The sequence below is a fragment of the Felis catus genome, chromosome A2, assembly GCF_018350175.1.
Source record: "Felis catus isolate Fca126 chromosome A2, F.catus_Fca126_mat1.0, whole genome shotgun sequence".
In the NCBI taxonomy this organism is placed as follows: Eukaryota; Metazoa; Chordata; class Mammalia; order Carnivora; family Felidae; genus Felis; species Felis catus.
Genome location: NC_058369.1, coordinates 49503705 through 49531703, shown reverse-complemented (window position 1 = coordinate 49531703; position 27999 = coordinate 49503705). Strand labels below are relative to the sequence as shown.

Sequence of the window (27999 nt, the reverse complement as noted above, 5' to 3'; positions counted from 1 at the left end):
ATATTTATTATAAATTCGTTTACATCTGAAGTATTTAACACAAGATACAACTTATAAACTATTATTCTATCCTAAATTAGCTATTTTCTATAACCTGCCACAATTTTTTAAGATGTATTTTATAGACTTTGATACCTAAACAATACGGAGGTTTATATTTCAGATGCATTTACACAAATACTATAGTAAAATTACTTGAGAGTGATTTCTTACTTCTTTGGATTAAAGGGCCAAAAATAGCACTGAAGATTAAAAATTTTGCTGAGCTTTCTGCCTTAGCTGGTTTGTCAACCAACTAAAACTCTTTATGTTTGCCAGGTTACAACTGATGGATCCCGTGGCTTTTCTATCTGCACAGGGAAGGAATTTAAAACCAGAAGAAACAAGGGCTTTAACATTCTAGAGATTTACTTCATGACTTCCTTTAATTAAAGTCAATTCCTTATTAAAGAGGGACTCATATTTCCGATCCTGTATCTTCTCTTTCTCTCAAGGAGAACACTCATACTACTGTTTCCACGACTACAAACATTAGATGGGTTTCAAATTATTGCTTTATCATTATTTTTTGAAGTCATTCTTTCATGTGAATACCTAATTCAGAATCTCTCTGCATGTTAATTTCCTGATTTGTAGGAGAGATCAGTGATGATAGGGTTGTTTTGAGATTTCAACGAGTTAAGTAGAAGTAAAGGAGTTTGAATTCTCCCTGGTAAGAATTCAATATGTATCCTCCACACTGTGGTTGTTGCTGAAAGTGTGCCTGTCGCTGTTGCCTTTGGTCCTTTAGGAACTTCTTGAATCATATTCTTGCAAGAACATGAAGATAAATGGGCTACTTTTGTTTCTTGTGCTCCGCTAGAATCCAGAAAGATTAGTCCAAATAGTAGGATGATCTCTGAGGAGACAAATATGAGATTTTATTTCAGAAGCTTCAGTCTTTGAGAGTCTTCCCCTTGGGAGCAGAATATGAGTATTTGGAGTACTCCAAAGCAGAATTATGAATATTTGCTTTTCCTTTCATTTCTCACAATTTTCCTGACCCAGAAGCAGTAGTGGATTCTTCTGTCATTCTGGTATTCCCTAGCTATTCTTGTGGGCACCTTGCCTGATTCAGTTATGCTTTATAAATTTTAAAATACAAATGGAGTCTCCATACTACTTTATCTCAGAGTCTGAGAAATATATAAATGAAAAATAGAGTGGAAGCCTGTATTAGTTAAGATTAAATTCAGCTATATATGAAAGAAGCTCAAATAACAGTGGCTTACCTAAGAAAGGAGATTTTTTTTTTCACTCTCCCATAAAATATCATCAATGGTTGACAGTCTAGGGCTGCATTAATCGATCACCCGGGTGTATTCTCCCTTTCTGCTCCTCCATCCTTAATATGACTTCTATCTTCAAAGTTGCCTCATTGTTGTGAGACGGCCATTTGAGCTCCAGCCATCACATTTATGTTCCCAGCAGCAGAATGGAGGAAAAGAGAGGAACAAAGATATTTATCCCCACTTAATGAACTCCTTTTAAAAAGCTTTGTGAGAAGCCCCACACTGCAACTTTTGCCTACTATGTGGAGGGAAGACAGGAAATAGTTTTATCTAGAACTTGCATTTAGAGTTTAGAGGTATTTCTTCGCTGTCTTGATAAGCTGATAGGTCAGAGCTATCCTCACCATTATATTCCAGAGTGGTGGGCATAGGCTACAGAATCAGATGAATCTGGGTCTAGAACTTGGTCTGCCCACTACTCTTTGAATGTCCTCGGGCAGATCAGGGAAGTTCCTTGAGCCTTAATTGTATCATCTATCAGATAGATATAATGATAGAGCTTACTTTATAAAGATTGAAAGAGATGATCTATGTATGTAAGTTTTTTATCCAAGTAATAATTTTTAAATGAGTACCAATGATTTTATTTCACTGTCTCTTATGGATACAACACTGTACCAACTTGGACAAATATCATATCTTATTCTCACAATAAATTTGCAGTGTTTTACAAATGAATAAATTAGAAACTTGAAAAGACTAAGTAACTTGACCAAGATTTTACAAAATGAAATGTAAGCCTTCCCTCCCAATTAAAAAATTAAAAAAAAAGCCCACATCTTTCTGACTGTAACAACTGATTTTTCTTCCAGATTAGATTGTTTCTTTCAGTTCCAGGTACACACAGAACATGTAGGTTTATGTAATAACAAGCTGGGTTCTAATAGCATTTTAGCCTACAGATTGTATTCACTCAGCAAGCGTCAGGAGTTGCTAGACATTGCAAATTGGAGTTTTAAGCCCAAACTTCAGACTTGTATTCTGAGAAAAAAAATGGGACCCTCTTGTAGAAGAAAAATAAGAAAGATTTTCTGCCTAAGACATTGTTTCAAAGTCTCATGTTTCTTGTTCTTTGTCATCAAGTTAAATATGTAGACTTTGAGTGAGATAATCAGGTTGGAGGGCCAGATCATATTGTTCTCTGTCTTCTGCTGTCCATTCAATTTGTAAAATTGAAATGAGGCATCTGCTATGCAAGTTATAAGGTTGAGCTGGACTAATGTGATAAATCCCTGGAGTGGTATACAATACCCATATGACTTTCATATGGCAAAGGTTGCCATGATAGAGAAAATCTAGGATGGTGTCAGTGCAACAGAAGGTGCAGCTGAATTCACACATCTCCCATGTAAGAACATTTTCTAAGCTGGGACCTGAAGAATAAATAGAGATTAACCAAAGTAGGAGAAGCTGAAAGAGTATTCCAAGCAGGAGAGACAGCATGTGACTTTGACCCTGGCAGCTTATTTTGGACATCTTTTCTTTGATTATTCCTACCCTTACCTTTTAACTTTTGCCTTGACTTTGCCAGTTCTGGCTTTCAGCCTTGCCATCTGAAAGCTTCTCATGAAACATGGATGCCACCACTTTAAATAACATGCCACTGGGATTATGTCCTCGTAAAGCCAATGTTAACAAACCATCCTGTAGAATTGTTCTAAAACGAGATGGCAACTAGACTTCATTTCCTGTGCCAATGCTAATTGTTTATGGTAGCAGACTGGACAGATCAAAAAGATACTGAGGATTAGTGGAAAGAGTCCCATGATTAATTAGTGATGCTTCCCTAGGTTCAGAAAGAGAGTTCTGATGCACAAGAATTGGCATTCTTGGGCCCAAAACTTTCTTTTCCCCTTTCCATTATGTTTTGAGTGGAAATAGGAAAAACGCCAAAGAAGTAGGGTACAGGCCAGAAAGGACAGATGATAATACCTCCCGTCTCTTGCCTGTAGCATTTCCAACCTCAGCATACAAAATCTGGCTTTTGATAATAATGAAAAGCTGACTCCAAGTTCTCTGGGTCATCTTGGTGATAGTCCCTACATTTGTCTTTTCAGACACCCAGCTGCTGCCCTAACATACCTGCCTACAATAAAAAGCCTGATGTAGGGATTGCCCCAAACAGGAATGGCTGGGGTGAGGCCAGAATATCGTCTGTGGTCACAGACTTGAGGTTGCTACTGGCCTGCATGGACTTGAGCCTATGATCTCATCCTCATAAAAGTTTCTTGCTAACCTATGAGTAATAAGCTACAGACAACAGTCTCCTCTGCAATTTTTTAAAAAAATTATTACTCTATTTCCCGTGCTTAAAACTTTTCATTGGTCCCATTGACGGCTTGCCGATCATTCTAGACTATCTTGTACACTGCATTCCAGACACATAAAAACTTAACATTGTTTTTCTTTGTGCCACCCTGTTTTAATGTCTGTGCCGTTGTCTCTTCAGACCTTTGTACTTGAAGCCTTCTTTAGTGCCACTTTGTCCATTTGGCTACTCTAATCTAAATTCCAGACCTGGCTGGAATACAACCATCTCTGTAACCCTTACCTGTCCATCCCACTTGGTTCATCTCCCTCAGCAATGCCATCTCTGTGTGTTTATATACATTTATTATTACACACTTCATATTGGTTGTAAATAAATCATATTCCCTAGTAGACTGTGACCTTCCTGAGGGCAGGAAATGGGTCTCCCTCATTTTGTAACAGACATTTAAGCCAGAGTCTGGTCACCTCATATATTGAATTTAACTTAATCATTGGGGGTGGGGGGCACTAAAATGCTCCTTACAGCCTCACTTTGCATATCTGGAAGAGAGGAAACTGCTGTCTAATCAAAGATATATATTTGTTTATCCTTATTCTATTTCATGGATTATAGTCAGGACAGGGAAGATCAGAATTAAAAGTTAGACTTAAAATCAGAATTAAAAATTGAGTTACTCCACTGCAATTTGGAGGGATGGGGGGCCACGTATACTTCCTTGGAATTTTTAATCAAAGAAATTTTATTTTTATTTATTACAACACGGTTCCAGGCAACATCTTGCGTAGTCATATTAATTCAATTATTCAGATGCTCATGAGTTAATATTGTCTTATCTCATGTTTTCAGGTCATTAACTAATAACGAAAAACACAAGTAATTAAGAAATTTAGAAAATGCCATTAACTGCCATTGAATTTTGTCTCCCTTCTGTGTTTGTCGAGTAGTTGGATAGAAAACACTTAACCTTTGGCTCACAATACCTTCCTAGGGAATGACCATCGTCCTCTTGGCTTCTTCCCAGATGGACTGGGCTAGTTTTCCACACTGTGGATTCTTGAAGCCATTATTCCCACTAACTATTGTGCTTTTTGGAAACATGCTGTCTAGTCAGAGAAGAAGGAGAAAGATTGTGAGCTCCTAATTGTCCAAACATGTTTATTGACTTGCTTGCTTTCTCAAAGTTTGATAAAGACAAACTGAGTGAATCCCAAGTGCCCCCAAGACCCTATCAGCCATCATTAGAACATAGAGTTAAACTCCTTTATTTATTAAATACCAAAATTAAGAAGTGAGCCCTCATTATGTTTGCATAAAGTTCTGTCTTTAGAATATTTGATTTCCTCAAGTGTCTCTGCACATCCACAGAGATTGCTTAAATAATCCACACATTTATCCCATTGGCTACCCCTGCCAACTGTTTGACTCTAGATTTCTGCCCTCTTTTACTGGTTGCATCTTAGTGTCTCTGGTGGGTCCACTAAGGCTTGGGATTCTCTCTGTAATTATACCTGGGCCTGGGCATACTTTTTTCTTTAACCTGCCATAGAGACAGATAATACAGGGTGATGAAACCTTTGAAATAGTGGGTGATAAAGACTAGAAATAGATACCAGAGATCTCAGAGTTCATAGGTCAGAACCCCTTCTGGAAGACCTCTGGGAGGTATGATCTGTTTATGAGCTGAGTTATGTTCCCAAAAAGATATGTCAGTGTCTTAACTCCAGTACCTCAGAATGTGACCACATTTGGAAATATTGTAGATGTGATCAGTTCAGATGAGGTGATACAGGGCTAACATGGGATCCTAATCCAATATGATTAGTGTCCTTTTAAGATGAAGCCTCAGAGAAGAGAATGCTCTGTGAAGACAGAGAGAGAAATTAAGGTGATATAGCTGTAAGCCAAGGAGCGCCAAGGACTGATGGCCATCACCAGAAGCTAGGAAGAGGCAAGGAAGGAGTCTCTCCTATAGGCTTTTAGAGGAAGCATGTCCTTGCTGACCACTTGATTTTTGGACTTCTACCCTCTGGAACAGAAATAAATTTCTGTTTTTTAAGCCACCCAGTTTATGGTACCTTGTTATAGCATCTCTAGGAAACTAATACCAGGTCCTTCCTGCTAGCTCCCAGCCTGTCATCATAATTGCAGAACCTAGCTCATATCTCTAAACCAGCAGCTGCCCCTGTCCATCTGAAGTCCCAGATCAAATTCTGATGTTCTCCCTCTCTAGCCTCATATCTGCTCTGTCCTAAGATGACTGCTGATTGTGAAGTCCATTTTTTTCAAGAAAACAAATTAACAAATCTTTGGTTGACTCTCTTCCAGGAATCACTTTGTGATGACCATCACCAGGTGGACAATATTAGGCAACAAGTCTCTAGTACAACAGTTGAGGTGGATTTTGGCATTATCAATCCAGTTCCTTTTAGAGTCCCTCTTGCAAATTTGCTGACACAATCTCTCTATTATGCTTTCCTTTTTATGATTTTTGCATAAATAGGAATATATATCTTCCTTTTTTACAATGTTAATTTATTGTTAACAGAGTGAAAAGAGAGATCATTAGTGTTATAAGGGCAGAGAAAGAGAGACAGAGAGAGAGAGAGAGAGAGAGAGAGAGAGAGAGAGAGAGAGAATACCAAGCAGGCCCAATTCAGCATGGAGCCAGAGCCCAACTCAGGGCCCCATCTCACAACCATGAGGTCGTGACTTGAGCCAAAATCAAAAGCCAGACACTTAACCAACTGAGCCCCCCAAGTGCCCTGGAGTACATATCTTCTAAGAAAAGACACTCACTTTTAGGAACAGCACATGAATTAGGAAATGCATGTGTCCTTAGAGAAATCATAATCTGTAAAATGTTAACACAATGAAATCAAAATTTTTACAGTCTATTTTAGAGAAGCTTAGATTGTCTTTGCATTCTATTAATTCATTCTAAAATTCTTTGCATAGCTAAAAGCTACATCAGAGTGATTTTCCTAAAATAAAGGTGGTTTTTATTTCAAGGTAAATTTAAATTTTCACTATAAGGTAATACAAAAACTATTAAAAGTGTTAAAATGCCCATCCAATTTATATGCTCCACTCTTCTGCTTCTATCTATGAAGGTTTTCAGTAAAAAGAAATAGAGATATAGAGAGTACTGAAGATAGAGGTAGAGGTAGGGGTAGAAGGGGGAGAGACAGAGACAGAGACAGAATTCTCAACCCTTTAGAGTCCAGCCTTGGCTAGACAGACCCCTCCATTATCTCAAGATTTTTTCATTTTAGGATTTCAGTTATTCCTACTCTCTTTTCCTCCATGAGAAATTATTCCTTGGATTATGCTTCTTATATGATACTTAGAACTGGAAATTCCATAAATAAAAGGAGAAATAGCTCAAGAGGGATGAGATGTAGAGGGTATTATGATAGCACAGTTGTGAGGATGCAGCTTTTCAGCACATTGCCAATCCCTGGTGCACTCCCATGATTGATTTGTGATGCCCACCATGGGTGTGGAGGAAGTAGAGATGAATCTGTAGCATGAATTTTCTGTTCTGCATAGTCTACTTAATCTGACACTTGTGCTATAGCTGTCTTTTTTTTAGGTTAAGTTCTCTAAGTCAGGAATCAGGAAATAAGGCTCACCACTATTTTTGTAAATAAAATTTTATTGAATTCAGCCACACCCTTTCATTTACATACTATCTGAGGCTGCTTTTATACTACAGAGGCAGAGCTGAGTAGTTGCCAGAGGGACTGTGTAACCCATAAAGCCAAAAATATTTACTATCTAACCCTTCATGGAAAAAATTTGAGAAACATTACTCTATATGGTGCCAGTCCTGGGCAAATGCCCTTCTTCTTGTATCTACTAACTGGACTCATTCCATCCTTCAAGACAGAGTATTTCATGTATTCAGCTCTCTTAGTAATAGAAAATTGAAATCAAAATCAAACTATCTAGAGTGAAATAGTGGAATTTTAGCTCATAGCTGCAAGGTCCAGGGTTAACTGGCTTTAGGTACAGATGGATCTCAAAGGGCAAATGTGTCATCAGAAGTATTCTCCCTATCTTCATCTCTCAGTCTTGCTTTTCTCTTAGGTACCCAGGAGTCCCAGATTTATAGTTGACCAGTTATCCCAATAGGGCATCTCCTTAGCAATTAGTCCAGCAAAAGCACCAGCACTGAGTGTAGAAGAATCACCATGGATTATTTGACATTCTCTAACCAGTACCATGGCCAGGGAATAAAGTTTGATAACTAGCCTGGGTTCATGGATGTCTCCCTATAGCTGGACCTGGAGTCATTTCCACCTGAATTATAAGACTGGTTATAAAGGAAAGATAGTTCTCCAAAGGAAAAACAATGCCCCCCACCCCTGCCCCACAAGACTAAGGGTAACTGAATGTACAGTAAAGAAACATCCATCCACTATTCCTGATTAATGGGATTTCTATAAGAAGGAAGAGAAACAAAAGAGTCAGAGAATCTATCCTTTTAGATTCTGGTCTGTTTAGACCTTGTCTGGTCCTTCTTGATCCCTTTTGATAGCTTCTATTATGATCTGTGACTGCCAGTCATTGCATGCCAATCTGAGGGAGCATTCAGGCTGCCGTGGCCATAGGTGGTGGCCAGGAAAGAAAACTTGGTGGTCTCTGGATATCTATATACTCCCCCAACTATAAATATTTGCATAGGCAACATTTCCAGCTCAGAGCATTGTACATTGTGATCTTACCCCAGGAGATTTTCCGACAGAGCTGCACCCATATCCAGCTGTAATTACTAGTGATGATGCATCATAGCAACAGACCAGACCTTGGCTAACACCTGCCAGGTAGATATGGTTGGTATCTTTTTTTCTCCCCCAGATCAACTGAAAACAACAAAAAGTGGTTGTTAATTTAATGCCTTTGGTTGAGAAATTATCACTGTTGACCATGAATATGGAAGTGACATAGTGTGCCCATTTCAAAAGGTTATTTTTTTTTCCACACTCAAATTTAGTTGTCTATGCTTTCATCTGTAAATACTTTCCATGGAAATGAAAGCCACAATTTCCTGCACTTTTCAATGTTTCCAGATAGTACCACCCATTCACTGTATAAAATCTGTTCCTCTACAAATGACCCCGGGCCACCTCTCTCCACCTATCCAAACATGTTATATAGGGGGGATTTAAGGCATCAGTTTTTAAAGCTCCCCAGGTGATTCTAAATACTGCTAATTTAGATAGTCTTCTTGTTTGGCACCTCGGAATCATCTAAGCCCTACACTGGTCACAGAGTTAGCTACTATCTTCTCTCTGTCTTCATTGACTTTTGTTATGGCTTCCTGAGCTATTTTGCAACAGCTGATTAACTTATTTGCCTCTTTCACTAAACTTTGTTCCCTATAGGCAAGCAAAGTTATTTATTTTTGTATCTTCAGCACTTAGCAGATCACCTAGAACAAGATAGCTGTTTGATAAATCATAGTGGAAAGGAATAATATCACACCATCCTCTCAAAGATACTATGAAATAGGTATTATTGTAATCATTCCTGTCTCATCAGGTCAGAAATTGAAACTCACAGACATTAGGCGCTCTGTGCAGAGTTTGACTTGAACCCAGACCTTCTGACTTTAATGCCATGTCCCATTCTAGAACATCATTCTTAATGGAAAGTACTGATACAATTGCTGGTTAATAATGGTTAATAAATAGCAGGTTAAAAATGGTCAAAATTTGGCGGTTTGATAGGCTTCAAACTTTTGTTGTGGCCTTTATTTAGGGTTTTTGACTTTTTGTTAAAAGAAATCAACAACAAGTAGTCAAAGCAAATTGGCTGGAACTCTCAGTGGCCTTAGCTGGTCAGAAAAAAATGTACATAAGGTTAATGAGCAGAAACTCAGACCCACTGGCCCCTCATAGTATAGACTTCAATAAAGCGTTTCATGAGATGAGTTCAGTCTAATGGCTGTCTGGATATTAACCATGAGATTAGGGCTTTTCTTTATCAACTCATGGAGTGGTGAGTTGGAAGTGAACTCATGGAGCCATAGAATCCTGAAGAGTTTGACTTCTCATGGAGTCAGATCATTTCACAAAGAGTTAAAGGACCTAAATATAATTATATTATTATATATATTATATATTATATTATAATATATTATATTATATAATTATAATTATATAATTATTATATTATAATAATTATATAATTATAATTATATAATTATATATAATTATATATAATTATAATATAATATAATATATATATAATTATATAATTATATAATATATTAGTATTATATTATATATTATATTATAATATAATATAATATAATATAATATAATAATATTATATATATTTATTCCATTAAAGACTTCACAAACTATAGTGTAATGTACAATCATATGATAATGTTATTGTGGCTCTTCCCTACCTAGAAGGGAAAGGCCAGCAGGTTCACTAAACACAGCATTAAAATATAAATACTTGAATGAACAACCTAGATGCCTTTAATGATAATACATGAGCATCCTGTCTTTAATGTAAAGTCCCCTCTGGCATGAATAGATTGTTACAGCCAGTTCATTTTCCATCTTTCCAGCAGATTAACTGCTTGTGTGAACTCTTGAAATAGGAATTATGAACCTCTGTGGAGTTGAAGGGGCTTCCTGATTAACTCATCTGTTTTCGTCTCTTACAATGAGAAGTTACCACTGTGCCCAGAGTGTTCTGCTTCTCTGAAGGCTTGCAGTTCTCACTTTATACACAGTGGCAGGTGGGCACTGCCAACAGTCTGACTGATGAATTCACTACCTAAGACTTAGAGAAAGAAATGACATTGGAAGTTAAACCATCTTAAAAATAATACATGAATAGTGCCATCTCCCTCTGTCTATTTTGGAAGCTTCTGAATGCAATTTTGATAGTGTATCTATATGGTTCTCAAAGTAGGGATTCCAGAACATCACCATCATCATCATCATCATCATCATCATCTGTGAACCTGTTAGAAATACAAATTCTTGAGCACTACCCTAGACTTACTAAATGAGAAATGTTGGAGGTGGGTTCCAGCAATCTGTGTTTAAGCACTTTCTAAGTGAAACTGATAAATTAAAGTTTGAAAAGCATCACATGTCTTTACTGGACAAATTCATGTCCCTTGAAGTAAGATAGGGACAAGAAGAGTAACATAGGAGTATTTATAGTTAAAGTCTCTTTTCCCTAGGTACCCAATGAGAATTCTTTATCAATTATGTTCAGTTCTGTTGTGGGATTTTGTTGAGTAAGTAGGTGTTTGGGTGGAGAAAACTGGGTGAAATCATGAGAATATGAAGTAATATGAATTTAAAAGAGACATGTTTCCATTTTTAATTGAAAAATTCTGGGAAGCATAGGTGGGGCAAAAAAGTAGGTATGACCAAGACAGTTAAATGAACTTGTCCTTCTTTTAGGAAAAGAGAAAAAAAGAAGGTAAAACATGCATGCCCCCAGTTGTTCAAGTCATCAATCTAGCATCACACTTTTAACTCATTTTCTTTTCTTTAATGGCACATCCAGTCCCTTAGCAAATCCTCTCAGCTCCATTTCCAAAATGTATCCTCAGCTCATTCACATCTCCAAATATATGTTGCCACTGTCACATCAAAGGCATTATCATCTTTCTCCTGGGCTACTTCTTGCCTCCTAACTGGTCCACTAGCTTCCCTCTTGTCAATCTACTTTGAACACATTTAGAATCACCTTAAAACATAATTCAGATCAGTCACTCCCCTACCTGCTCAGAACACTCTAATGGTTGTTCTTTGCATTTAGAATAAAACCCACACTTCAAACCATGACCCACAAGGCTCAGCCTGACATGGACATTAACCACCTAATGTTGTTTAAATCCCCTCCCCCAACAATCTGCTGCAGTAGCAGTTATTTTTGTTGTTACTATAGTTTAGAGAGAGAAAGAGAGTGCACAGGAGAGGGGCAGAGGAAGAGACAGATCATCTGAAGCAGACTCCACGCTCAGCGGAAAGCCAGACACGGGGCTCAATCCCACCAGGACCCTGGGATCATGACCTGAGCCAAAATCAAGAGCCAGGCACTCAACCTACTGAGCCGCCCAGGGACCCCATCCAGTAGTAGTTTTTTATTGTTAGTTCCTCAAACATCCCAGGCTCTTTCCTGTCTCCAGACATTTGCCCACACTGTTAGCTCTGCTTGGGTTGCTTTTGCTACCATTCTTTCAAAGCTGGCTCTTCTTTCTCCTTTAAGTCTCCACAAAACTGGCAGCTCTTCAAAAGGACCTTTATTGGCTAATCTGTCTCAAATGAGTTTCTCCAAACTCACCCAATACATAGTCTATCTTGACTCCTTTTTTGTTTCATGCATAGTATTTTTCACAGTTAGAAACTATTTATTTATTTTTTGCTTCTGTCTCTAGAATGTAAAGTTCTCATAGACTAAAATCATGTACGTCTTATTTGGTTTCATTTCTGCTGCTACCACAGTGATGGGCACATACTGATTGCTCAATAAATGTTGGATCAGTAAATTGGAGCATCTTTTGTGCTGTGTGATTCTTTGGACAGATAGATATTTAGAAAGTTTTGCTTAATGCTCTGTAATATTCTGCTATAGTTGCTCTTCAAGAAAGCTTGGGGGTAGAATTATTGGTATTAAATGAGGTGGGCTATGAATATATGCTGTGCTACGCTAGAACCAGTTCATACTGGCTTGTGAGAACAGACTGTGAGCATCTCTTTTTAATTCTATGACCTTATATTTATAGCTTGAAATCTGTAATGGTGGGAGTATTTACACCATGGCAACTGATAAAAACTAAAAATCAGAGATTTATTTTTCCCCAGAGAACTAGTTCTTAAAATTTTCCAAGCATAATATTGATAGATATGTTTTAGGTTGTGATCCCCAGAAACAGACCCTTAAGGAGAATAAGGAAATAAGATCAATAAGGGAAGAACACCAAAGAGGAATGTGATATCAAGCAAAGTCCCATGGAGTTTTACTCTGGCTCAATCTGACAGAACAGTTGTGAAAACAAAGTTGTCCATTCTGGGGCTTGGGGTCTGGATTATTTGTTCTGTCACCTATCAGTCATTGGTTAAGGACTAACCCATGGGAGCATGCATTCTTAAGTACTACCTGTTTCTGTGTGTAAAGGGAAAACAAGTTCTGGCAGTCTGAAGGCAGGGCTGTAACAAAGAGTCATAGTTGCTGGCTTTTGGGCAAAGAGAACCTGGGCCCATGCTCTGCTTGCTGATAACTCTTCCACAAGAGTGCCTCCCAACCTTTAACATACATTTAATTGACCAGGAGTATGGAAGTCTGGAGGATCAGTAGGTCTGGGGCTGAGCCTAAGATTCTAAGTATCTAACAAGCTCCCAGGTGATGTCATTGATGCTTCTCATGAATCACACTTTGAGGGGCAAAGTTCAACAAGATGCTTTAAATTATTTTCTACAGGCAGATCCAGTTTTATTTGGCTCAGTCAAGTTAGTTTTCCTGGAAACATGGTTTACAGAAGAGTTTGAAATAGAACCACCTGAGAGATACTTGATCCCACCATTGAATTTCCCCACTTTATCTATGAGGTCAAATACTTAGTTACAGCACTTTAAATTTGTAAGGGAGGTTTCAGATCCCCAGTACTTCAGAGAAGATAAGTAAATGCCAGATAAGTGTCTAAACACTTTTTGACCATGTCATGGTGCTAGTAGCTAAATCTATTGCCCACACACCAGTGGTTTTTGTTCTCTTTATCTTTTGGCTTCAAGTTCATTCATCTATTCAATAAGCATTTAATGATACCTATTTGTAAGTTGCTATGAATGTTTTGTTGACATAAAAATGAATCAGGTAAAAAAAACCAGACATGTCTCTTGCTCTTTGTGGCATCAAAGTCTAGAGTGTTGACTTATAGAAATTACTGGAAACAGGTTTCAAATTGATCAAACATCTGCAATGTTTACTTTGTGGGTGTTTAATGGGTGACAGGGCTTGAATTACCCCTTGGTTGAATTTTTCTCACACAACCAACTTAAAAATGTGAGGGGGCTGCCTATGGCACAAACTCAACGAAGAAATAAAGTAGAAAATTATTTTTAAGCCTCATCACTGAAGATGTGAAGACATAAATGCTTTTTACTTGCCAACTCTACTCTTTATTTTTATATTCCTCAATGAATGCTAATAAGACATACCAGTGCCTACCGCCTTAGGCAGAAATAAATATTATGCACTTGCAGTAATTAATTTATGGCAAAGTGTAGTCAGTAGGGTAAAGTGAATTTGTGAAATTCTCAGAGTACTTGACAGCTTCTTATTGAAGCAGAAATAAAATGTAGTCAATAAATGGTAAAATGCTGAAGAAAGTGTTTAGTTATCACCACAAGGGTTATATTAAGTAATTTGGGGTACTTTCCTTTCCTGTTCAACCCAGAAGTTATGCATTCATATTACTGCAACATCAGTGCAGTATTTTCTAAACCAAGCAAATAAGGAACAAAAGAAAACTTTTTGGAAGTATTCTTTGAAAATAACCATTTTTCCCCCTAACAGTATGCAAATGAGCTTCTAAATATGTAAACCTTTACATGGGTCTGCATGGAGCCCCCACATATTTTGGAAGTATTTTGGTTCAAATAATTTTGAGGCAGCAGCAATTCATAAAATATTACTTCAAAGACACGCAAATGGTTTGGCAGGTAGACATTGTTAGCGGGATGATGTTGAGTATTTCCAGAATCCCTTGCCCTTAGGTTTGCAATTTTGTTGATGGAAATCTCTCTGGTTAAGTTCAGATTCCTGAGAAGCAGAGCCTGAGGTGGAGAATCTTGTATAAGTAGTTAATTAAGGGAGTGCACTTAAGAGGAATGAAGGGAAAATCTGACCAAAAACATGATTTCAGGAGAGGTCTAGCCTCAGCTGGATCCCACAAGGAGCTCTAGAATGTGAATCATGTTACAGAGTGCCCCACCATGAGGCCAGAGACCCTGCCTTTTGTACCCTCATGTCAGTTAATCAGGAAGTGACTCTTTGGGGAGAAGTAGACTATCTTATTGGTGAGGTGGCTCCTTTTGGCCAAGGACAATTCTTGTATTGGAGATTTGGAAAAGGAGACAGCTGCAATCCAAAACACACAACAGCTGGGAGATGGTGCATTAGCCCAGTAAAGGCAATTTGGGTAGGGCACAAACTTGACCTATTACTCTCATCTGCGAAATGAGGAGAGAAGAAAAAAATGACAAGTTGGTTTATGAACTAAGTGCTCTGATAAAATAGCAAAAATAATGTCCTTGCACTGATTAGCAGGTCTTGACCAGAAGAACATTTGGGCTCCTGGTGTTACCACTAAACTTTTCCTTCTGAAGTAACTTAAAAGTTAATCCAGTAATGATCCCACTCTTCTCTGATCAGTTCTCAACATAAAATATGTTCATAGGAAGTGAATTGGTTGTTACAACATTGTGGGAAACTGACCATGGAAGAATGGGCTCATGCATTGGATGACAGAATCGGGGGGGAAACATTGTAGTAAGAACTAATCCTTGGTCATGATGCAGTACTTTTGTGGTGAGTGAATCACTTCCTTTCTCTATGGAAGTCTTCTGCAGACCCAAATTGACTACTCCTGTGTTCCTCAGCAGACCTTCTTCCTTCTCCTTCTTCCTTCTTCCTTCTCTTCATCTTTTGTCTCTCATTTTCTTTTCTCTTCTCACTTGTTTCTTCCTTCCCTTCTTCATTCTTTATTAAAAATCACTTTACCTTCCTCCTTATTCTTGCAACCTAGCTGCTTTCCTTCTTTCTCCTCTCTTCTTTCTTGCCTATTTTTCACCCTCAACCCTCTCCCATCCCCGATTCTTATATTAAATACTCCTGCCTATTCCCTTCTCCCCTCTTCCTTCCTCCTTTCTTGTGTCTCCCTCCTCATCTCCTTTCCTTCTGTTCATTATTTCCCTCTTTTGCTTCACATCCATTTTCCTTTTTTCTCTCTATCCCTCTTTCTCCTTCCCTCTCTTCATTAATTTTCACAGCACATCTATTGGTTCCTAGGTAGCCAGGATGCCTGCTGTATTCAGACTGCCTTCTCAAGCTCTAGACATGGAAAGTATTTGTTACAGTTAACTTGGTGAAAGTGATTCAACCAATTTATCTTAGTATTTGTGTGTAATAATTCTGGGAAGGCACCAAGAATGTGAAAGTATGTGTAATTAAGCACTATTGTAACTCAGCAGGGATTTGGCCTTCCAACCTACTTAACACAGGCTTAGCTTTATTGGGCCCTGGTCTGGCAGGGCCCCAGTGCTTTGGATCTACCATGATTAAGGATACTTTTCCAGATCCCCCAATTCTCAGTTCATGGCATTCTTTGCAGAGATCAAAAAATGCTTTAAGTTCACTATCTCCACCAGCCAGCTTTGAGCAAGATCTGTCTCACCTGCCTCACTCTCATTACACATCCCATCTGTCTCTGATGCTCCTTTGGCAGCCAAAGAGCTTGATGCATTATGCATCTCAGAATATTAGAAAGATTATATAACCACCACACTATCAAACTCAGGAGACCAGAAATAATGGGAGTGTCTCTTTCAAGGACTTTTCCCTTAGTTCTAATGTCAAGGAGGACAGTGGTATTGGTTAGAGAATTTTAAATGGGAAGAAAAATACACAATCACAGGCACATACACCTGCAACCTCATACTGGTCTAAGGACTGTGTCAGCTTGGTTAAGAAGAATGGAAGTATTAAACATCTTTTGGCAAGAGTCTCCTGGAATCATTAACTGATTTTGTGATTCAACAAAGGTCTATAAATTGCTAAAGCTATTGCCAGAGAGATGCAGTTTATGTATAAATAGATGAACGTAGAAGATACTATATCTTTTATGGGTGGCTTAATGACATCTGTAGGGTGATATACTAGCCATAAAGGTGAGTAGATGGAAGGAATTGATACAAGTCATATTTTCACATTGTTGATTTGCTAATCTGACTAGATGAAGAGTGATTTTTATGCCAGAATGTTAGCTGGCTATCCTAGGAAAGTATCAATCCATGTTGCACCTTGCTCATTAGATTATTCTAATTATTAGAAAGATTCAAACTAAATAACAAAAGGCTCACCAGTAGGCAGGAAAAAGTTAACTAGCTCTGTGGAACATTTGCAGATAGTAGTGAAGACTAGGAATTCAGAGAAGCGGGGCATTAGAAAATCTAACAGGGAGGGTTGCTAAAATCAAGGAGGGATACTTATCAAGACTTGATTACTCCCGAACCCTAAAAATCTAGCATAATTATCTTGTATGGTTACAAAACCCCTTTTAATTTGGAAATTTTATTCCCTGGATCTTAGTTTCAGAATTTGTTTATGATTCACGTATTTGTCATAGAATTTAAGCATAGAAAGTGTGTGTATTTTGGTCTTCTACAGTAGAGGAGTGTCACTGGGAGCCACAGCAATTCCATCCTTCATCTTCCTCTGGTGCCACAAGGTCTCTGTCTCTATTTTCCATATTTACTTTCAGAAGAGGAAAAGTTGCTTCTGCTTCATTGGCACATTAACCATCACAGCTGTCCCCAAGATGGTGCCTTTGGCCATGGAATCCACCTCTTATTTCCAGTCAATCTTGACCCAAGTGTCCAATATCAGGAGAAAACACCTGATTGGCTCCACATGGATCATATGACTGTCTCTGGTCCGATCAGCTATGGGACCAAGAGGATGAATCACACGGCATGCATCTGGTTATGTTTATTTATTTGATGGAAGGGAGAGTTGTTAACAGAGCATGGATGTGGCTGGGAATATCAAAAGATGTCTGCCACATTATTCTAATATTTCAAATGTTGAGATGAGGAACAACACCAGAATGATGACCATGAAATAAAACTATAAAAATGAGTGGATCTGTAATCATATCTTAGTTTAAAAATTATGTTCTCAGAGGCCTTAAGCTCTATATAAAAATATGAAGGTTATACACAAATTTTAATTTATAGAAATTTAACATGATCTTCAAGATAATGTCCCCAAAGGCAAAAACATTTCTACTTGACACTAAAACATCCAGTTGAAAATAAACAAATTTAGGGACACCTGGGTGTTTCAGTCTGTTGAATGTCCAGTTTGGGCTGAGGTCATGATCTCACGGTTTGTGGGTTCAAGCCTCATGTTGGACTTTGCACTGACAGCTTGGAGCCTGGAGCCTGCTTCAGATTCTGGGTCTCCCTCTCTCTCTGCCCCTCCCCCACTTGTTCTTTCTCTCTCTCTCTCTCTGTCTCTCTCTCTCTCTCTCAAATAAATACACATTTAAAAAAATTAAAACAAATCTATATGATGGCTTTAAATAGAGTATGTTGTTGCTTCATTGATTTAAGTGCATTTTTAAAAAATCATATTGAAATATGAACACTATTGCCAATTTTATTCTTTTAATAAAAAAGTTATTTTCTCCCGGTATATAAGTTAACTTATTTTCTCACTTACTAGATCTCCACTTTCCTCTTTTAAAAATTTTTTTTCAATGTTTATTTATTTTTGAGAGAGAAAGAGAGACAGAACACAAGAGAAGAGTGGCAGAGAGAGAGGGAGACACAGAATCCGAGGCAGGCTCCAGGCTCTGAGCTGTCAGCACAGAGCCTGATGCGGGGCTCAAACCCATGAGCCATGAGATCATGACCTGAGCCGAAGTCGGATGCTCAACCACCTAAGCCACCCAGGCACCCTCTGCTTTCCTCTTGAAGGATATGTGTCTAATTCTCTGCGTTTCAGGTTAACTTCTTGCTGTTCCAATAACTTTTTAAATAACAGAAGTGACCTATAATAAGCCCTGAGATATGAGATATGAGCTTTATAAAGAGGATCTATACCTCTGTCATTGCTGCTATTCATTCAAATGCACAAACCCATAATTCTTCCTTCTCCAACCCAAATCATTCAGTCACCAAGTCCTGCCAATTTCTTTCTCAATATCTGTCAAATCCATCTCTTTCAATATTTCTTTTCTTTGATCTTATGTATACACTGCTGCTCCAGGAATACTTCCAAGGCACTGCTTTGCTTTTCCCTATCCTTTCTGCTAACAAACTGTAAATGACTCACCATTGTTTTCAGAACCAAGTCCACTTTCTGCATCTTCCCACTCCAGAATCTTCCTTCCTACCTCTCAACCCAGAGATAACAGAAAGCTGGGAAAGGAGATTGAAAAATAAGATGCAAAGCCTGGTGTGCAGTTTTGTGGCTAGTTTATTTTCTTCTTTACCAACATAGTGGTTCCTGAAATGATGTCAGAACGTCCCAGTAGCTTCTGAATGAGTCTTCATACTCTTTTGTCTCCTTATCCATAATACATCACATTCCTCTATTAGGAGGTGAACAAGAGGCAGGAGTGCCAGATTTGGTTTAAAAGCTTTTCTGCCTCTTCTATTAAAATACCTGTTACTAAAATAAATGTTAGTTGGCATTTTCTCATAAAGGTATTTTATGGATGGGGTGCTTTGCAGGTATTTCATTATTTTTCCAACTGTAGAGAAGATCAATTTTGATCGTTGTTGTTATATAGTCCTATGTGTACATTAAAAAATTTTAAAGATAGAAAATGTAAATATACAGAGATAAATTAATATATTATAAAAAAGAATTAGAGCCAGAAATTGCCCTGGCATCTGGCTTATGGTAAGGAATTTATCTGTTTGCTCTGGAGTTATAGCCCCTAGCTAGTTCCCAACCCTTCCCTCTTAGCTGGAGGTGTGCATAATCACTTTGAAAACAACCTGTTTCTAGAAGTCCCAGTTCTGCTTTCTTGACTTCCTAGTTTACAACTCTTATGAAGGTGATAGTATCTGATATGGGTACATTCAATAAACATCTATTTTGAGCATCTACTATGTGAAGATACTCTCCTAGGTACAAAAACAAAAGTGAAGATTGTCATGAAAGAGTTCTTAACAGTTTGTTTAAACATTCTCAGTGCTTCTATGAAAATGTGAGTAGGAATAACACACTATCCAGATATGAAAGAGCCTGAAACATAATGTCTAATCAATACATGACCAGAGCCTTCAGCCATGGAATGAATTTGTTTACTAGTGCCAATGCTAGGTAGAGGGGCTGTTGTCCAGGTGCCCTCTTAAGTACAACAAGGATGTACTGAGCTCTCACTCTGGACCTAATGTCATACTAGATGCTAGACACAACTAGGAGCAAGACAAAGAACTTTTCCAATGTTCACAGTCTCTTAGATTACTTGGAGGGAGAAGAAATAGGGGACCTATATTAACTAATGAATGTGTGGTGCAAGATAGTCTCATCCCCTTTTTGCCTTTCCATTCCTCTCCATCTTTATTCCTGGTGAATATGGAGTATTTTTTTTAATTTTTTAACGTTTATTTATTTTTGAGACAGAGAGAGACAGAGCATGAACGGGGGAGGGTCAGAGAGAGAGGGAGACACAGAATCCAAAGCAGGCTCCAGGCTCTGAGCTGTCAGCACAGAGCCCGACGCGGGGCTCGAACCCACGAACCGTGAGATCATGACCTGAGCCAAAGTCGGATGCCCAACCGACGGAGCCACCCAGGCGCCCCTGGAGTAATTTTTTTAAAAAATTAATGTTTATTTATTTATTTTTTAGAGAGAGAGAGAGAGAGAGAGAGAGAGAGAGAGAGAGAGAGAGAATGAGGCATAATGCAAACAAGGGAGGGACAGAGAGAGAGGAAGATACAGAATCTAAAGAAAGCCGCAGGCTCTGAGCTTTCAGCACAAGAGCCAGACATGGGGCTCAAAGTCACAGACCCCGAGATCATGACCTGAGCCAAAGTTGGATGCTTAACTGATTGAGCCACCCAGGTGCTTCTGGAGTATCTTTTATCATAAGAATCCATGGAAGTTACCATTTTAGAGGTGATCGGTATTTGTACCATTTCTAATATGATTCATATAATTCATCATAATAGTATTATCAAAACAAACAATATCAAAACAAATAATAACTAACATTTATTGAGCAAATTTGCCAGGAACTCTTCTGAATGCTTTGTGTATACATAAAAGCTTTGTGTATTGACCTAGTTGACAATCATTATCAGAAGATCATTAAGGAATGACTCTAGGTTTAAGAACTTCAGATGTTATAGCAGATGGTGAGTAAGGTATATGGGTGCAGTCTGCCACTCAGTGCCTCTGATATCATACCAAGTGAATGTCTACTTGTGTTATCATCATCAATTTATTTGCTTTTGTTCTCTCTATATCCTTAAGGAAGGTATGACACAGAAATTTTAAATAACTTGCTCAATAATACAAAAGAGAGTTGGTCTTGTAAATGGGAGTCTCAACTGTTGCCAGTCTCAGATACCTGGGGCCAGAGAGGTCTTGCTGCTCTGAAACAGAGAGTGAGGACATCAAACCACCATTTGATGAAACCAGGAACATGGGTGAGGGCAGAGGGGATGGAATCAGGAAGGGAAATGAAGGGAGAAGGGACTTAGGGGTACCTATCTAAAGTGGACACTGTCTGGTCTGAAAAGGATTCCCTTGGGAACAATAGAAAAATCCTTTGATTGTCAAATACATTTGAACTTGGCTGAAACTAAGAATTATTTATTTATGGTAGGGAACTACCTGGTTATTGTGGGGCATTATATATATGTATATGTGTGTGTGTATACATATGTGTGTATATATACATATATATTCATATACATGTATATGTATATATGTGTGTGTGTGTGTGTGTGTGTGTGTGCGTGTGTGTGTGTGTGTGTGTGTATAAAATCCAGCATCATAGGTTCTAAGACAGAGTTTTTTGGGGACAGGTATAAAAGGAAATGGTAAGTTTTGTTGATTGGTGGTCAGGAGATAGGAAAGGCTTCTTGGTCTCCACCAAGTATTGGAAAGTAAGCAGGTATTTACCAATCTTCATCACCCCCCAAAAAGATGGAGAAGGGCATTTTTGGCAAAGTAGTCAGCATGGGCAATATCATATAAGTAGGAAAAGATCTTCAGAGGAATTGCAAGAAGTTTAACTTGACTAGAGTTACCTTATAGTTACCTTGCTGCAATGAATGATGTCGCTGGAAACGCTGGCATGAACAGACAACTTTGTAAGCCATATTTAGAGTAGGATATGGGAAACTGCTGAGGATGTCTTAGCAGAGGAGTAACCTGCTTAGGTATGGTTTATAAAGCTCACTCTGACATGATACAGAGGAAGGCTGGGTGAAACATACGTACTTCACCGTTGCTCCCAAACCCACTATCTCTATAGAAATTCTAACTGTGTCTTTAAACATATCCCAAGTGGGGTGCCTGGGTGGCTCAGTCGGTTGAGCAACCAACTTCAGCTCAGGTCATGATCTCACAGCTTGTGAGTTCGAGCCCCACATCGGGCTCTGTGCTGACAGCTCAGAACCTGGAGCCTGCTTCAGATTCTGTGTCTCCCTCTCTTTCTGCCCCTCCCCGCTCATTCTCTGTCTCTCTCTCTCTGTCAAAAATAAATAAACATTTAAAAAAAATAAACATATCCCAAGTATATCAAAGGAATAGAAAGATATCTAACACGTGCTTTTGTGCCTTTGAACTTCTCAGGAAAATGACAAACTGTATATTGCTTATGGAGCAGATGGAAGACCACTTGTAGTTTATATTTACATCTGTGAGAAATCTTAAGGATTGAGTGGTTTAGCAGTATTTCTGTTGTGTGTGCTATAAAAATTCATTGGTCAAATCAAGTCTCAGTGCTGCTTATGAAAATAAAATGTGCGACTCCATTTCACCATTTTATTATTTAATTAACAAATACAAATTTAATTTACTATGTGTTGAATGGATGTCGTATTATGCACTGTGGGAGATGCCAAGAATGATACAGATACTAATACTATTACTAATAATATGGTAGTAGCCAACATTTATTGAATGATAACTTGAATCAGGCATTTTTCTAAATGCTTTACGTGGATTATCTAATTTAATCCTCACAAAAGCACTAAAAGGTAGATATTATTGTATTTTTGTTCTGCTGATGAGGAAACATACCCAGAGAAATGTGGTATGAGATTACATAGCTAGTTAGACTTAGAGCTGGGATTTGAAATTTGTCTGACACCAGAACTTGAGCTTTTAATTTGATACTCAAAGAATGTAGATTCTAACTGTGGATATGAGTGATAGTGGGGAACCATAAAAATGTCACAGGACAGATACAAAATAAGTATAAATGGGTCCAGAAAAGCAAGGTGACCAGGTTTATTTTGGTAAGGTCAGGGAAACCTTTGTGGGGGAAAATGTACTGTGTCTTAGATTAGGTGTCTATTTAGAAGAAACCATGAGACAGGGACTCAAGTATAAATAGTTTACTTAGGAGGTGATTCCAGAATAGCTCTTGTAGGGTTGTGGGGAAGTGAGAAAAGAAGGAAAGCAATAAAGAACATGTTCAAGCACAGGTTGCCACAGTAGACAACTAAGGCTAAATTCCACTGGGGACTCCAGGAGATAGCATGATTCAGAGTAGTACCACCCACAAGATGAGGAAGCTGACGTATTTATGCTCCTATTTCAATCTTTCAATGACTGAAGGTTGCTCCTGGCTTCATTAACTCCCTGGAATTTCCAACCACCTCCAGGCACATGCCCTCAAAGCAGTGAGTATCCAGTGGTTGTGGTAAGGTGAGGTTGGAATGTACTGGAGTGGTGACTCCTGAGCGTAAATGGACTGGACACCAACAGCATCAGCTACAAAATTTAAGTTGTGGCCACTCCTTGATGAAAGGGAGTCAGGAGATGTCTATTTTGGTCATCTGTGTGCTCAGGTAAAAATCTGGGGTACTACTTCTGAGGAAGCAGAAAAGAACAGATAGGGGGAAACAACTCACAGTCTTTACTGCAGTGTTGCCAGGAAGTAGTTCAAAGGGATTGTAATCCATACAAGAAAGACTAAGGAAGCTGAGGAAGTGTTAGCTGAGCTCAGAAAGCTGAGATCAATGAAAGGTGTGCATCTGTGTGTGTGTGTGTGTGTGTGTGTGTGTGTGTGTGTGTGTGTGTGTGATGCATGGTAGCAGCACAGGGCTTGAGACAGAGGAGAATGTGGAAAATTGGAAGACCTGAGGAAGGCTGTATGGCAGAACTGCAGGAATTAGGGAGAAAATAGGGTATAATGAGGTTGGAGAATAAGAAGGTGGTGTGCCAGCCAGGGCCAAGTTAACGTGAACTGGACTGTAAACCTGATGCTCTTAAATACTCCCCTCAAATAATGTGTTACTTTTACCTAGTTTACAATCATCATTATCAGAAGATAATTAAGGAATGACTACAGGTTTAAAAACTTCAGATGTTATAGCAGATGGGGGGTAAGATATATGGGTGCAGTCTGCCACTCAGTGCCTCTGAAATCATACCAAGTGAGTGGCCACTTGTGTTATCAGGATGCATAGGGCTATAAACTGTGACTCAAATTGCCTTCAGTAGAAAGGAAGTTTATCTCCTAGACAGAAATATGTGACCAGGCTCCAGGAACGAGGGATTTGGCTTTTCTCTTGATTCCTCCCTCCTCTGTATCAATTTTGTTCTCAACTTGGCTCTCTTCATGGTTATAAAATGAGTGCAATCAGCAACTAAGGAAAGTTGCTCCTTTGTTCTAGTGGGAGATAATCCACATCCCTAACTATAGGACACATTTCTTTACTTCAGTCTTTTTTTTTCTTTAATATGAAATTTATTGTCAAATTGTTTTCCATACAACACCCAGTGCTCATCCCAAAAGGTGCCCTCCTCAATACCCATCACCCACCCTCCCCTCCCTCCCACCCCCATCAACCCTCAGTTTGTTCTCAGTTTTTAAGAGTCTCTTATGCTTTGGCTCTCTCCCTCTCTAACCTCTTTTTTTTTTTCTTCTTCCCCTCCCCCATGGACTTCTGTGGGAGAACTGGACAGCAACATGCAGAAGGATGAATCTTTACTTCAGTCGTATTAGATTTCCTTACATGTTGAGCCCACCTCTGAACCAATGATGATTACCAAACAAATTTCCACAGAGAACTGTTAAAAGTCTAAAATCTAATCACCATCAAAGAGAACAGGAATACCACAATAGGCTTAGACTAATCAAGGATTACTTCTGGAGATGTGGGTGGAGTGATAGTCATGGGAGCAGAGTGGATACCTGAACAAAATAATGATTTTGAAAGGAAGGAGAGAAGAAAAAGTGATGGTGGGCTTATCACCCAAATTATCTATTTCATTTCTAATCACTTCTGTTCTTCAAAATAGCCACAGAAAATACAGGACCACTAATTGATATATTTCAAAGCATAGCTTTTCTTGAAAATATTCCTCTGTGGCAGCAGTATATCATTTAAAAGCCTAGACTCTGGATCTAAATGCTTGAGTCCAGATCCATGATTCACCATCTACCAGATGTATTAGCTTAAGAAACTTAAATTCTTGGCTATCATTATCTATGTAATAGAGACACAAATAATCATCTCTACCACAAAGAGTTGTGCAGATGTTGAAATTAGATGTTTTATAAATGTTGGGACAGTGCTGGGCTCATGGTAAGACACCAATACATTTAAGCTAATATTATTCCTTGTTTGCTTAGTACAAAATGATTTTCTGCCAGTTATGTTAAAATAGAGTGAGAACTTGTGATATGATAGGGAATTTCTGGCTTGAAAATATCTTTGGGAATTGGTAGAATTGATATGAATTTAAAATGCCTTCTTCTAAATGTCCAGTTTACAAATCTGGGTTTCAGAATGCAATGAAGGCATTAAAAAGAGCTTTCCTGATATGAAAGCATAACCAGGATATTAGTATTTCCATGTATAGACATTACTGAGCCCCTTCAAGGAACAGATGGACTTAAATATGAATGAATGAAGTGATAACCTAGGTATAATTAGTGGGAAGGGATAATGACACTGTAATTAGACCAGGGATATGAAGAGTTAGAGAATGCTCCAAACACCTATCTTTCACTGCCCAGAAATCATTATAGGAGGTTGGGGCTTAGGGAGTGAGGAGAACTTGCTTCATAAGGATGTTTCCATTGCTTATGCCAAAACACATCCAGCCATTGTATAGTTTCGCAAATCTCTCTCCTGAGAGAATGAGAAGATGATTTTCAAAACAGCTAAGCCCACATAACCACTAAAATGGAAATGAAATTAATGGAATAGTTTTTATATTCCCTCTCACACTCATCTATAATAAATCACATGAAGCTGCACCATTTCTGCATTTATCGCATAAACAGTCCCTTTTCTCCTAATGGTTGTACTTCTGACTTTAAATACTAGAGAAAAAGATTAATTGTCTGGAGCCTGGAAAAGGCAGTACTTGATCATAAGTAGCTATCAAAGGATTAAACCTGTACTGTCCAATTGGCACTTACCTTTGGGACTCTTGGGCAGTGGACGAATGTTCAGATAAACAGAAATGTAAGAACAGACTCATCCTACCCCCTTATCTTTTTTGGTCCATGCACTAAATGCAAGCACACTTTTCTGTTGTCAGCATTGTAAGGAAAGCCACATTGAGAGGACCTCCTTCCCTTTGTCTTTTCATGTGTAACTTTTATTGAAAACTGAAAGTTGATGTGTCAGGAAACTCAGGGGCTCTTAAACAAAACTACATGAGTCCTGAAGGAAACAAACTGCAAAACTCTCTAAGAATGCTAAATATTCTTTGGGCTAATGTACTACCTCTTACCTTCAACCTAAAGTACTTTGCGTGTAAGAGTGTCAAGGACATTCCCCAACCAGAGGGCCAAGGTAAACCCAGAAACAGAGGGTAAAATAATTGTCTCTTGTCCTTTTTTTAAAAAAAAATGTTTTTATTTATTTTTGAGACAGAGAGAGACAGAGCATGAGCTGGGGAGGGGCAGAGAGAGAGGGAGACACAGAATCAGAAGCAGGCTCCAGGCTCTGAGCTGTCAGCACAGAGCTTGACGTGGGGCTCAAACTCACAGACTGTGAGATCATGACCTGAGCTGAAGTCGGATGTTTAACCGGCTGATCCATCTAGATGCCCCTCTCTTGTCCTTCTTGATCTTTGAAAATGGTGCTGTTTACCCAAGACTATGCTTTTCTATCTCAGGTGCATATGTTCCCTGAGGTTATGGCCTCGTGTGCCTGGTAATACATGAAACCTCAGGATAAAGTTAGATCTACTTTAATGGAGCATATTTTTTTTTCCTATTTGAGAGTTAGTATATCAATTAAGAATACATTGACCTGCAAATAACAAAAACAGTGGCTTAACCAAATCATAGAATTTGCTTACATAACAAGACCTCCAGCCTTAGATGGTGCTTTTAGGGACTCAGATTTCATGTGTATTTTCACACTTAGTAGCCATTCTTTTGTCATCTTTTGCATATTAGCTTCTGTCCTTTTTCTTGCACCTAGTGTTGCAATACAGCTACTGTACGTCAAGGGACAAAGACTGCATACAAGGTGGTTGGGCAGTGCCATTTGCCTCTTTCTCTTTTTTAAGAGAAGATAAATCTTTCCAGGATCCTCTCCCTAAAGATTCCGTTTCAGCCTCAGTTGCTGGAATTGGACTATATTTTATCCTTATATGTAGGAACAATTACACATCAGAATTCATAATTGCCTCAATCAGCTTAGACTAGTTATGATACTATACCTGGAGCTTAATGCATTGTCATCTTGAACAAAGTTCTGATTCTGTTAAGAAGGAGAAATTGTCCATTTGTCCTATTACTCAATTAATGAGGTTAGTCATAGTAAATATTGGGAATATCTTGTAATAGTAAAACAAACAAGAATATATTGCATTAAAAATGAAAAATTTTCACTAAATTTTAAAACAATATTTGAAGATACAACAGACTTTCAGACTGTGCTTCAAGTCTGCCATAGTGCATAACTGACCACCCTCCACCCATGCCTCTCATCCAGTCCACTTTCCAGAGTTGCAGGGTGATCTTTGGAAGGTACAATGTGAAAATGTTGCTCTCTTGCTTAAAAATTGTCAATACCATCTCAACAGCATTGGGATAAAGTCTAATGCCCTGATGGTGCCATTAAAAATCTCTTAGAGGCTTGTCCCAGATTCTTACCTGGCCCCATTTTGCCACTCCTCCCATGTGATTTTGAAACTCCTGTTATACTTGTTACACTCTTCAAGGTAGCTAAGCAAACTTGGCTTTGAACCTGGTACATGCTTCTCTCTGGATCTCTCTACTCCCACCTTCCATATGTCTTTTCTACTGGTTACTCTCAGCCATCCTTCCAGCCATTACTTCCTCTGAGAAGCCTTCCTGTTTGGACACTGACAGGTTCGATGACTCTACTTTTTGTTCCTCCAGCACCCTCTCATTTCATGTAGAGTTCTTTATTAGAATTGCTGTAGGTTATTCAGAATATAGAACTC

At 38.5% G+C, this 27999-nt stretch overlaps 2 long non-coding RNA genes across 2 annotated transcripts in view; one reads left to right on the top strand and one right to left on the bottom strand.

The window, feature by feature from the left end:
• LOC109496972 overlaps positions 1 to 27999 on the top strand; it is a 703487-nt gene that overhangs the window by 355467 nt on the left and 320021 nt on the right. The window lies entirely within an intron of this gene.
• Positions 2 to 27972, bottom strand: LOC123384128. The gene is made up of 5 exons (XR_006594812.1): positions 27686 to 27972; positions 8331 to 8468; positions 6400 to 6454; positions 1272 to 4706; positions 2 to 898 (listed from the first exon to the last, which is right to left on the bottom strand). It is a non-coding gene; the product is annotated as an uncharacterized LOC123384128 (long non-coding RNA).